Here is a 12616-nt window from a genome sequence, read left to right as displayed (position 1 = left end):
GGTTCTTCTGTTTCAGAGAGGGAAGAGCTGTTGCTGCCTCCGGAAGCCGGTGCCTTTCCTGGGATGCAAGAGCACGGTGGTCTCAGGAGAGCAAGCCTGTGGGAACGACAACTTTAAAATATCACCGCTCAGGCCTGTGTGTTTCCGCAGTCCGTGTATATTAGATAGGGTAGATTAATTGATTTTTCCCCCTCACCATTATGAGGTCCAACACAAACAGAGTAGCTAAATTTTAGAAAGCACACGCYATTAATTACGCTATATTTTCGGACATTMTTCTATCTGTAATTCCACCTCCTAGTAATGAAAGGTGTAACCATGCAGCAGAAGCGCTGTGGCAAGTAGATTAAGTAGTTTACATACACAAACCTTTAATTTTAGTAATCTTTTAGGAAGTAAAATCTTACAAGTAAATCCTATCAAAGGTACTGCCATCAAGTTAAAGCCTAGTCCTTGCTGTCTCTATTAGATGCCATAAGGCTTATGCAAAGACCCTTTTAATGTCGAGATATAAGCAGCTCTTAAAGACATGATCATGTAGCTCTCAAAGTCAAAGACCATGTTCACACAAATGGAATTTCCACTGACAAGAGGCAGCCAGACAGTCTGTCCGACCTGCTTTTAACATAACTTATTCCAGAAAAGGTGCACAATATAACAGGAACGGTCAGCAAATTTTAAGGAAAAAAACAATCCGTCTACCTACTTGCCTGCCTACTGACAGTACCTACCTGCTTACCTATCAGCATAGGGGTTTATATATGTATTTGAAACATTAACTTTAAATAGGGTCTATTACCTCGGTCATCAAGGTGCTCTTGAACGATAAGAGCACTGATTATTCCCACAACAAAAGCCGTCTCCTCCCAAATAAAATCCTCTCTGCATAATGGGCTAGGATAACAAGAGGAGCCACAAGCCTTTACACTACGCACGGTTTCTGATTTCCTGTCTAAATCAGCATAAAGCATCTTTCCTACAGATAGATTACCTGTCGGTGCATTTAGTACAACTTAGACCACATCTGACGCCACTAGAGACACCAGCATGCTCTTCCTGAGGCGCTTAAACCGTGGCCTCTTCAAAACCACAGAGCTATTACATCTGCCTGTTAAAAGCTTTGAGGAAGACTTCAAGTCAAAGTCAGGCTGCAGTGGGGAGCTTGTACAAAGGTGACTGGATCCATCCATCACTGTACAGTTTGCAGTCACTCCTGATGGAGCTCTTGTTTAGTTTTCGTTTTCCTGTAGTGCGCTAGTCGTCACAGATAACCGTAAGAAAAAGACAACACGTCTTTCTCTACAGGAAGAATACGATCAGCAGGAAAAAGGAGCAAATAAGCCGAAGACAAATTTGATTAGTAGTCCTAGTAATGATGCATTCAACTTGGCATTAGAAACCTTTTTTTTAATCTGATATTCAAAACAAAACTCYGTATCAAAATCAAACTATATCACAGTTTTGTGTGCATTAAAGGTGGGCCATCATACAAGTTGACGTTTTTGACCTGTATTTCATATTATAATGTCATTCACTCATCAAAAACATACTTTGAGTGTTGCTTTGACTCATCCATGCATGTTTGAAGAATCCTTGAATCTCTCCCATGGCAGCCATTCAGGGGTGCCATAACACCTTCCAACTTCTTATTCCACATACAGTAGGCAGTGCCATAATATCTCAAATATGAGGATAGAAAATCCTTATTGTTGCACTGAAATAACAGTTTGTCTTATGATATTTCATCCTTTTATATTATATATACAGGGACGGCTGGCACTAGTGGGGTGGTAGTGCTAAGCTCTACCTGGTGTTTACAACAACGACGTTTAAGCATTTAATAGCTACAACTGAAAAAATATTACGTATATAGCATTTTATGAAATTTACAACAAAACTGGTGCTAAGCAGTTAAGAGAAAATTACAGAATCTTTTCAAACGTGGATCTAGTTAAATGGCTCTCTTGTTTGTTCTTTTTTATATATACAATCAGCTGGTAGATCACCTGCCAAATGCCAAAAGGCTTCTCAACAGAAAATTGGTGATGAAATATTTAAAATGGCATTTGTTGCTGTGCAAACGGACATAGCCATAGATGTGGCATGTGTGAKCCAGTCTGCAGAGGGATTAGAAAGGCTCCAGCCGATTAAAGAGGAAAACAAACTAATTGCCCAGACTTTTGATGGAGCTGTCAGGACACATCCTCCAGTTGGCAGGACAGGCACAGAGAGAGGCCTGTCCTCATGCGCACTTGGTGCACTTTTGTGCCCATCAGTAAAGCCTAATCGTTCAATAAGCATACTCATTGTCGACATCCGTCAGAATATTTTCCCCAAATCTTTCTTCTTTTGGAACCCTAAGAGAAWTGCTGTCTYGAATGAAGCGTGAGGCAGGAGGATTCCAGCATTGGTCTAAATATGGGGGAACTTTAAAAGTTACACAGTGTACACTGTGTTTTAACAGATGGAAAACCTAAAAACATGCCTTGCAATGGCTCAAAAACAAAAGTACTTTTTAGTCAACTCAGAAAGCTRATGATTTAAATGTTGCTTTGCCTTCATGCATGTGCAGATTCACTACAAAATTCTTCAAAAATGAGCCACATACCCGACAAAGTCTAAACGGACCTTACAGAAATTTAACCAGTCAATTAATGATGTGAACAGGTGGCTGAACACAGGAGGAACTAAATTCAAATGAAGACACAGACGCAATTCTTCCACACCGCACTGGAAGAAGAGTTTGGAGTGTATGTCAATAACAGTTCAGTATTGCAGAATAATTATAGCAGTCAGAACCTCGTTTTGTGAAGGTTTAAATTAATTTCAATCTCTTAACCCGGATTTGTTCTTGGATTTTAATACAATAGCAATTGGTCACAAATTATATCTAATGTGATTTGTGCTCAAAGACGTTTCTACCAGTTTAAAGAACATAGTTTAAAAAAAAAAAAAAACATAATCCATCATTTATAATTTCTTGTCCAAAAAGATGCATCTCTCTACCTAAGTTGGTTAAATGGTCTTGTGACACAATGAACAAATTGTCCCCTGCATATTATCAAGAAACTTTATTTACCAACTGCTTTTGCAACATATCAGTCAACAGTGGTGCAACAGAAAAACACTTTGAAATCAATAAAAAAAAAGAAGAAATTCCTCTTTCAATTTATTGTATAAAAATTTTGAGTTGAGTAACTGACTTGCAGTGAAGTTTACAATTCTAGCTCGGCATTAATCTTTCACTACAAATGTGAGGAAAATATTTCAAGACGGTTTTAAAATATTCCATCTTTTAGGAACAGTCTGAGGCTTAATGAATTCCATCTGCATGATGTGCGTCAGTTTCTACATGGGGAAAAACAGTCAAGAAAGATGGCAGTTGTATGAATAATGAAGCTTAATAGAATGGTAATTCACACCGAGTGTCAGAAAACAATGTACTTTAACTAAATGGGTTATTTCTCAGAGTACTTGACCCTCATGGAAAAAAAAAAAAAAAGTATGCATTATGTTTTGAACTCTATTTTGAGTCATAATGGCACCTCCAGTAAACATGTCATCATGAACCTTAGGTGCAATTASAAGATTTCTCTCAAATGTTCTCTAGGAAAGGAAGTGAAACCTCCCTTCCTCATTTGGAAAGAGCTAGAAAATAAACTCGACACAGTCAGACAAGTGCCGTCCTCCTGGCAAGTCCCAGTGCTCATTCACTAGATTGTCAGACAAGTAGGCAGTGATTTGTCACTCCAGAAAACTGCTCTGGAGTCCAGTTGCAATGTCCTACAACACTGCATCAAATACTTTGCATTGCACTTGGTGATGTAAGGTTTGTATGCTGAAGCTCTTTTCCACTAAGCTCACCATGTACYKCTCTCAAGCTGAYCTGAAAGATACAAGTTTGGAGGTCTATAGCTATCGACTCTGGAGAAAGTTGCCAACCTGTGCAGACCGTACCGCTGACTGCACAAGCTCAGTGATTTTCCATGGCTCACCACTATGTTGCCGAAATGTTCTTGTTCCCACCAGTTTCATTTCTGAAACACTTAGTAGTGAGGAAATTTCACCATATGACCTGTTGGCCTGGTGTAAACCAATCACAGTAGCACACTGGAAGCGAATTAGCCCCCGAGAGCAACTCATGTTTTCACAAAGGTTTGTAGAAGAGCAGCGAGGAAGTTGGTTAAAACATCCCTTTAAATGATTTGGATGGCTAAAACACTGGCATATTGTTGCCAATATATAATATCAGTGCAAAAATAGTCTAATAATTCAATTTGTGTACCATTATTCTACTGCAGTGCACTGGGATGTTGCCACTGTTGAATATATTTATACATAATCTAAAGCTTGTTTGTGGGATCTATAATTGATATTTAAAAAGCTATTTGTAATAAGAAAGCATTTCTTTATTTAATATTTTAATGCAATTTCTTAAATAAATGTTTCTTCTCTTCTTCCCCCCCAACAGCGTACCTTTGTAACTTATAGCGGAGGCTCCCCATTACCATTTGCAAATGGCCAATGCAGTAGAAAAGATTAACTAAGCATACATTTAGGGCTGAGGCAAAATGGACATGCCCACAGATTTACTGGCATTTATTATAGTTGTTCTTGTTTTAAGTGCAAAACCCCCTCTAAACTGCATAAATGAATAGGCTGTTGCTCCACTGTGCAAAAACCATTAGTGGTAGAATTTATGCATTTAACATATTAGAGTAGAAATGAATCCAAAAAGAAAATGGAGTAAGGGATCACATCATCTCCCCTGTTGGCAGTTTTCTGGTTCGACATTTGGCAGCCTCGTCAGTAAAATGAAAGAATTATTTCAATGATTGTACAGCGGTGAATTATAGTTTATGGGGGGGGGAGTGGTGACAGATCTGCAGAGCTATAACACTTCCCCTCCCTCTGGCTCTTCTGTCAGTTTTAATGAAGAAACCTCTCTACACAACAAAAAACTTAGACAGATGCAGGGAGAAAGGGTTTGTTTTTTATTTATTTTTGCTGGACTTAATAAGAATGTTTTATTTTGTTTTTATGGCCACCAAAGGTTAACTGGGACAGGCAAGACTTTAAGTGACAAAATGAACCCGTTTCTCACTGCTGAACATTTTTACACCGTGTCATTTCTTTAATAGTCCCAGTGCTTCTCTCTGCAGTGATATGCTACAGGGTTTTAGGCTAACACCTGTGTTACACTTACGAAAATTTACTCAGAATATGAAAAACTATATTGATGCTGTACCTGCGAAAAAGCCTGAGGGCAGATGTATCCTACTTATATTTGTATAAGCTCTCTGCTAGCGACTCTGTCCTTCTGCAGAAAATGCTCTCTATAAATAGATGGTAAAAGAATAGGCCTTTCTAAGTCAATGGTTCACATCCTCCACAGTAATGGCATCCCATCCATACACATATCAAATGCCGTATCCCCACAGCATTTAAGAAAATTAAATACCACCATCATTAGCAAGCCTACACCTCGTGGATTCATTCAAAGCACGCCCTCGTCGAGGCTACAAAAAAAGTCCATATGCCACAAACGCTAGCATCCATTCAAAGAATTCGAAGACTGAACGCGCGGTGAGTAATTGCAGTCGACCTCTGTGCCGCACTTCATCAACACAGTTGCACCATGGGGACAAATGCATAAAAATTCAACCAGAACAATTTGCATATTGGTCATCTGATCTGATGTGTAAAGTGGTATATGATGTCAATGTGTCCATCTAGCCTGATGTCAAGGTCACTTAATGTTACCTGGGAGAAATACCAAAGGAATAGTCCAACGTGCCACAGACTGGTATCATGTCTTAAGCTAAAGAATGTTCTTGGGTTTATTTTTATTCTTAATTTTAAACATTTGTGTGTTTTATTCCCAACTACTATCATCAGTGCATCATGGGCTATTGGAGTATTCTGTCTTTTAGAGACTGATTATCAAAGGCTACTCTACCCTTACATGCCTGTTCTGTCTATATTCGCTTCTTCTTCAAAATGCTTTCTCGGGCACAGAAATATGGGCTGTTGGTATCAATGAACTGAATGTTTGCTTCCAGGTGGAGACCCACAGTTCATCACTGTACCATTGGCTCATTTGTCTCCATTCTCACCTTTGACCTGCAGGCAAATGGTGATAAAAGCACCCTTCATTACATTCGACAATAAAAGCAATAGGCAGTTCTTGAGTCAAGCAGCACAGTAAACAAACATAAATAAAAGAGAGTGGGAATCAATGAAAGAGGAAGCATTGTAAAGAAGCACACAAAGCTTGAAGGTGATACAGTTAGACATTACTGTAAGTACAAAAAAAATGCAACGGCTCAAAACCAAAGGTACTGAAGTCTGTTTTCACCGTACGGTGTTAAAACCATCTATTATTAAGACATACATAGGAGCTTTCAGAAAGCAAAGAGATAAATGTGGGCAAACCTAAATTTGAGTGCTTCTAATTCTGAAACTAGACAAAAAGGCAAATCTGTTCCTGAAATGGTTAGCAAATAACTTCTCTCTGCACAGAGAACACGGGACTGAAGCCATTTGACCACATTTATAAGAGGTATAATGAAAGTGTTTATGTTTAGGGACTAGTGTTATTATTATTTTTATCTTTTTTTTAGCAAACATGATTATTTTTGCCTCCCACAGTAGCCGAATACTCTGTGAGGTCTTCATTGTGTTCATGAGAGATAATCTGGGCAAAGAAACTTTCTCTGCGGCAGCTTGCTTTCACAAAAAGTGTTTTGTGGCACCAGCCCGGAGGTGAAAATCTAAACACATTGTGTCCAGGGTGTGTGGGGTCTGCAGAAAAGTTAGCTGTCTTTTTTCTGACCCTAGATGTATAAACACATCCTGTAGAAAAAGTCAGCCTCATAATCCTCATGGCAGACCTGATTGTTCATTTCACTGTGGCTCATCCACACTGTGATGGATGTGCACAAGACAGACAGAATAATGATAAAATACAAAATGACCAGCATCTCCTTTGAAAGGTTGTTCTGCTTTTTTTGTTTTGTTTGGTTTTTTTTTGCTAGTGGCTTGCTGTGTGCAGAGGAAAACAACAAAGCAGCAGTTTCCTCATTGACTAAATTCTATATGTAAAAACAACAACACGTTTACTCATGCCCTGTTCTCCACAACTATGACTAGTCCTTTAATTTGAAAATAAACCACCTTAAAGAGACTTTCTGCCAGGTTTGTTGTTAGTAGGGAATACGACAAAATCATATTCTGGAACTTGGGCTTTACAAAGTAAAATAAACGTACAATTACTCAGAAACGAAGCWGGTTCAAGAGATCCGATCAAAGTGGTCTCTTGGGACTGGTAAGAAACAATCTTTTGTCAGGTGAGTATTGACATGCTTATAGATTACTACATGTGGTTACTCAACAGATATACTAATGTTAAAAGACTCGGAGCAGGAGAAATAGTATAAATAGCATTAATCATTTTAAATTTTTCTCTATAAAGATGTTTTTTAAAGAGCTATTGTCAATTTTATTGTCATAAAAAGAAGAAAAAAACAGATGTCTGTAATAACCAAAGGACTCCAAACTAATGAATTCATAGCTTAAGGTTATGACTGTTAGGTGAAATTACACAAGGTACAAATATGTAAAACATGGATTTACAAAAGATGTGGATGGAGAAAATGAAGATTGTGCAAACTTGTATGCAAACTAGTGCAAGTCTGAGGGTGAACGATTTGTGAATGATTTTGTTGTTGGCCAAGCCAAGCTGTAGTCAAAGAGCATCCTGTTAGAGTCTTTGTTTTGATTTTCCATTTATTACAGTCATATTCAGTTCTTACTGAAAAATAAATGGATTCTCCTTGTGGTAGTGGAAAAAATAAGCCTTAAAGTTCACTCAGTGTGTACCACCACTTATTGTTTCTATCATATAATGAACTCTATTTTAGAATCAGAAAAATATAATAAAAATGTGCTTTATGCATGTTCAGGGTTCATATGTTTGAGAATGAGCTACCTTCAGCTTCTTCCATGAACTCCACACATGCACAACATTCCCATTTTTCTGAAGCATCCGATTTGTACCGAACATCTTAACAATTTCGGGCACGGAAAATAAAACAGTCGAGCCTGACCTTCCTCTTCCATCACTTTCCGTTTTCCTCTGCTCCAATCATCCACCCCGTAACGGATTAGCTCAGAGGAAGACCCATTTCCTCCTTGAGGCTGCTAAAATATTAATCAAAACACAGAGGAGTGTGCAGTAGCTCCCAAGATGCATGTCTCCTAATGGTAATACATGGGGAAGGCAGAGAGGGAGGAGTGCTGCCTGTAATAGCATCAGAGAGGGGGAGGAGAGGAGGGCCAGAGGTGACAGGGGGCTTTCACAAGGGACAAAGGGAACGAGAGAAAGGGACAAACAGGCAGGAAGAGCGGTAGAGGGACGACACGGGATGTGTGGAGAGTCTGTGGACAAAATGAGCTGATACGGAGAACTTCTGAGAGATAGTGGAGATCAAAGGAGCATCGCTGCCTCTCGCAGCTAATTTTACCAGCTTACAAGAGTTTAGATAGCCTTGTGTGAAACTTCAGGCTATGAATAATAGATTATAAAAACATACAAAAAGTCAATTTAGATGAACATTTTTTTTCTTGCTTACAGGGTAATATTTGTTTGGGTTCTTGTGCATGTGACTGTGTTTAGTTGTAAAAGAGATAGAAAAGAAAGAAGATCAATATTTTCAGCACGTCTTTTTTTCTTTTTCTTTTTTTTTTTACCTAAAACTCAGTTTTATGCAGGTGGTCTGTTTGAGAGAAAAAAGCCATCTCTCTTSTGGGCCAAATCCAAACCTGCCTTTGGAACTAAGCCACTGCCACTGGGGAAATCAGGGGAAAATCCACACTAATCATATGACTAAGCTTTCTTGTGGTAAGAGTAGACGAATGGTGTTATTTTGGCTCATTTTTCACACTTCTCTTCTAATCTTTCTGTTATTAGATAATTCGAGCACACTGACAGTTGTCATGTTTTCTGAGAACGTCTGGCAAGCACATTAGCGCAATGAAGGCTGTGAAATTAGGCACACGCATGTGGCAGGCAGCCTCTTAACTGACAGTTTAAGGTTGTCAACTGTACAAAGTACCGGGTCTGTAAAGAACAACATGCTGATTTATGGGGAATGCAAACTGTATATCCTCTTAGGTCATTTTCAGCTAACATGCAAATGGCTGTGACTGTTCCCCTACCTGGTAATTAGGTAGACATGAAGCCCCCACGGGTTACACACGAGCGGCACGCTGCCATACTCTTTCTCTTTCGCACATCAAAAATCCCAGGAGGGTGGGCCATTTTGGGAAAGGTGACACAACTCAAGTGACCGCTGTCTACTTGACCATTTCGATAATGAGATGGAACTGAAGCTTTGTTGTATGCAAATGAAGCTGCGCGTGACAACAATGTTGAAGAGAATCGAGCTAAGGTTGGTGCGCATTAACTTCTCTACGAATAATAAACAAAGTAGAAAATGGCAAAGAGGACGTGTGCATGTGTATCTGGTAAAAAAAAGAAAAAAAAAAAAAAGAAATCCAATCTTCAATGTTCAACACGTGTTGTATGCTTCTCATAGAAACGCATTGAAATCTCTGGTGAAAAGCTTTTGTCTCGTGTTGCTTTGCCTAATATAAACCAATAAAGCAGACTAACCTTGTGGGTCCAATCAATGCTTATTTAGAATATCATTGATTAACAGTTCTTATTATTGATTATGTCATTCCTCCCCACATATCCCAATGGTTCTGATAAGGGCATGCCCTGCAACAGATAGCCAACTATCAGCTAAGCTATGGGAATCACATGATGCTTTTTTTTTTTTGAAACACTTGCACCAGGTTTTAGAACTCCTTTTTTAATGAAAGCTATGTGACAAACGTTTTGGGGATTTTTGCCATAACTGACCGATGTTRATATCCCCCAACCCAAGAGGTCGAACATAACACAGATCCATCTTTTAGTTTGGTTCCATATTGTGCTGAAAAATATTTTMAGTACTCATCCAAAAAGAAGTGCAAACATACATTTTCCATTTTTATCCWTTTTAAACTGGCACTCAATAATTTATACACTTCTACAGGCAACAAAGCCCACCACCCCCCGTAAATTAGCAGGATCATATTCAACTGAATGTGAATCTGTCTACATGAATGGAATCATTCGGTTGTTTATTTCTGTATATAAATTGCATCTGTTTGATTTGTAAAGTGCCTTGAGATGGCATATGTCGTTAATTCAAATAAAGCGAAATAAAGTAAAAAGGTAAGCAGCAACATCAAGCTTAAACACAAACTGAGTTGCTTAACAGTTTTATTCATTTTAAGGCAGCACAGAGAGAAAAAAAAAGTGAATGGGCATGTGAAACTTTCAGATTGGACTTGTTCATTTCATGTTTGATATCTACAGACCACTGGTTCAAAATGGACCAACTGGACCGTCTCTTCCTTATGTAAATTAACTGCAGATGATAAAAGGTTTTMTTTTTTTGGACGACAGTCAGCAGATCAGATTTCACCCCTACGGCGTCCTGCTGCTTACAGATCGACTTGATGGACAGACTGAATTTTTATTTTTTGTGTGGTGACACTGTTTCAAACGGTCAATCCRGACCTGGTGCCAGTGTGAAAGAATAAAGCCAATTACCGTTAAATTTTTGTTCAACATCATATTTTGGGGATAATTTTTTTAACAATGTAGGAAATTTGTAATTTTCCCTYCATGTTTTCGGTGTTTGCTAAAACACGTCGGGCAGTCATAATTACAGATGAAATTGTCCGACRAAAAATRTACAATCGGTGGACAAGCTGACCAAGATGCTTATCCTCTGATCTTGACAATGTATTGCCATTAAAAAATATATTTAAAAGACTGTGCACAGTGTAGCATATGCAATGGGTTAATACAATACTCACCACTAAATAGATACAAGTCTGCAGCACACGAATGCTGAATGGAAATATGTTTCTAAAATGTCCTGCCTGAGACTCTCCCACGTCTTCCAGTTTGGCAGACGTAGCTCAAAAGTTTTTGCGAACACTGAGTTATGACCTCTAACAAGGCTGGCTCTGATGAGTGAAGGGAGCTGAACTGTAGAAAGTATGATATAATAGCAATTATGTTTCAAATASTGCACGAACAATTATTTTTYCTGTGCAAGTGTAAACTCCAAGACAGTACTATTTGAGGTGAAAATCCAGATGACTGAATATGTGCATTCAGAAATGGCTAATGGACATTCACTTCTTCAGCACCTCACTGTGGTGTAAATTGACGCAAGTCAGCCTGGATAAAGCTGCCATTTTTGTCATCAGTCCACCTACCCCTTCTCCCATTTTCTCCATGCTTGGATATTCTCCTTGACTACATGTCTTCATTCCACCCTGAACAAATGGGTGTGGGAGGTGAAGAAGTAAAACGAGGAGAGAGGAGTCGAGATAACCAGCTTACTCAGAGTCCGTGCTTCAAAACCAACTTAAAACTGGCATTAATTGAATATGTTGCGACACACCRGAATCAACAAAACACTTGTTTTCCGTCAACTAACCTCTGTTTCCTATCGTCTTGCATTTAGATTTTGTAACATAAACATTAATGATGTTACTTCAGCTTCAATTTACAATCAGCAATAATGCGCCATGCCTCCTTTAGGCATGATGGGGGGAGAGTGGAGAGGGAAGACACACCAATGAATYCTTACTTATTGCTTTCCAGCATGCTTCACCTCTCATCACTTTGCCTTTCTGTGGGTGGACTATAGAAGGTAAAACATTCCTACATTTTGCTGAGATGGATTTCCTGATCATATAAGTATCTGGTTAGGAAATAAAGAAGTTGAGTAAGCACATACGAGATGCACCTTGGAGTTTTAAGTGAAGGGCCGCTATTAAAAGAAAAATTGGTATCTGGAAAAAAAGCAAAGTAACTTGAAGGTGAAGTATGCGCAAAATAAAAACAGCCAATAAKTTTTGGGCCTTGGACAAATAGTTAGTGTTTTTAAATGTTGTCAGTACAGACCAAACGTTTGGACACACCTAGTCATTCCATGAGTTTCCTTTATTTTCATGACTATTGACATTGTAGATTCACACTGAAGGCATCAAAACTATGAATTAACACATGTGGATATAAGTACTAAACAAAAAAGTGTAAAACAACTGAAAATACGCCTTACATTCTAGTTTCTTCAAAGTAGCAACCTTTTGCTGTGATTACTGCTTTGCACACACTGTATTCTTTTGATGAGTTTCAAGAGGTCGTTACCTGAAATGGTTTTCACTTCACAGATGTGCCCTGTCAGGWTAATAAGTGGGATTTCTTGCCTTATRAATGAGATTGGGACCATCAGTTGTRTTKTGCAGAAGTCAGGTGGACACACAGCTGATAGTCCTACTGAATAGAGTGTTAGAATTTGTATTATGGCAAGACAAAAGCAGCTAAGTAAAGAAAAACGAGTGGCCATCATTACTTTAAGAAATGAAGGTCAGTCAGTCCGAAAAATTGGGAAAACTTTGAAMGTGTCCCCAAGTACAGTCGCAAAAACCATCAAGCGCTACAAAGAAACTGGCTCACATGAGGACCGCCCCAGGAAAGGAA

Source organism: Poecilia reticulata, linkage group LG3 (genome assembly GCF_000633615.1).
Source record: "Poecilia reticulata strain Guanapo linkage group LG3, Guppy_female_1.0+MT, whole genome shotgun sequence".
Lineage (NCBI taxonomy): Eukaryota > Metazoa > Chordata > Actinopteri > Cyprinodontiformes > Poeciliidae > Poecilia > Poecilia reticulata.
The sequence above is the reverse complement of the archived record's forward strand: the minus strand, read 5'-3'. Positions refer to the sequence as shown.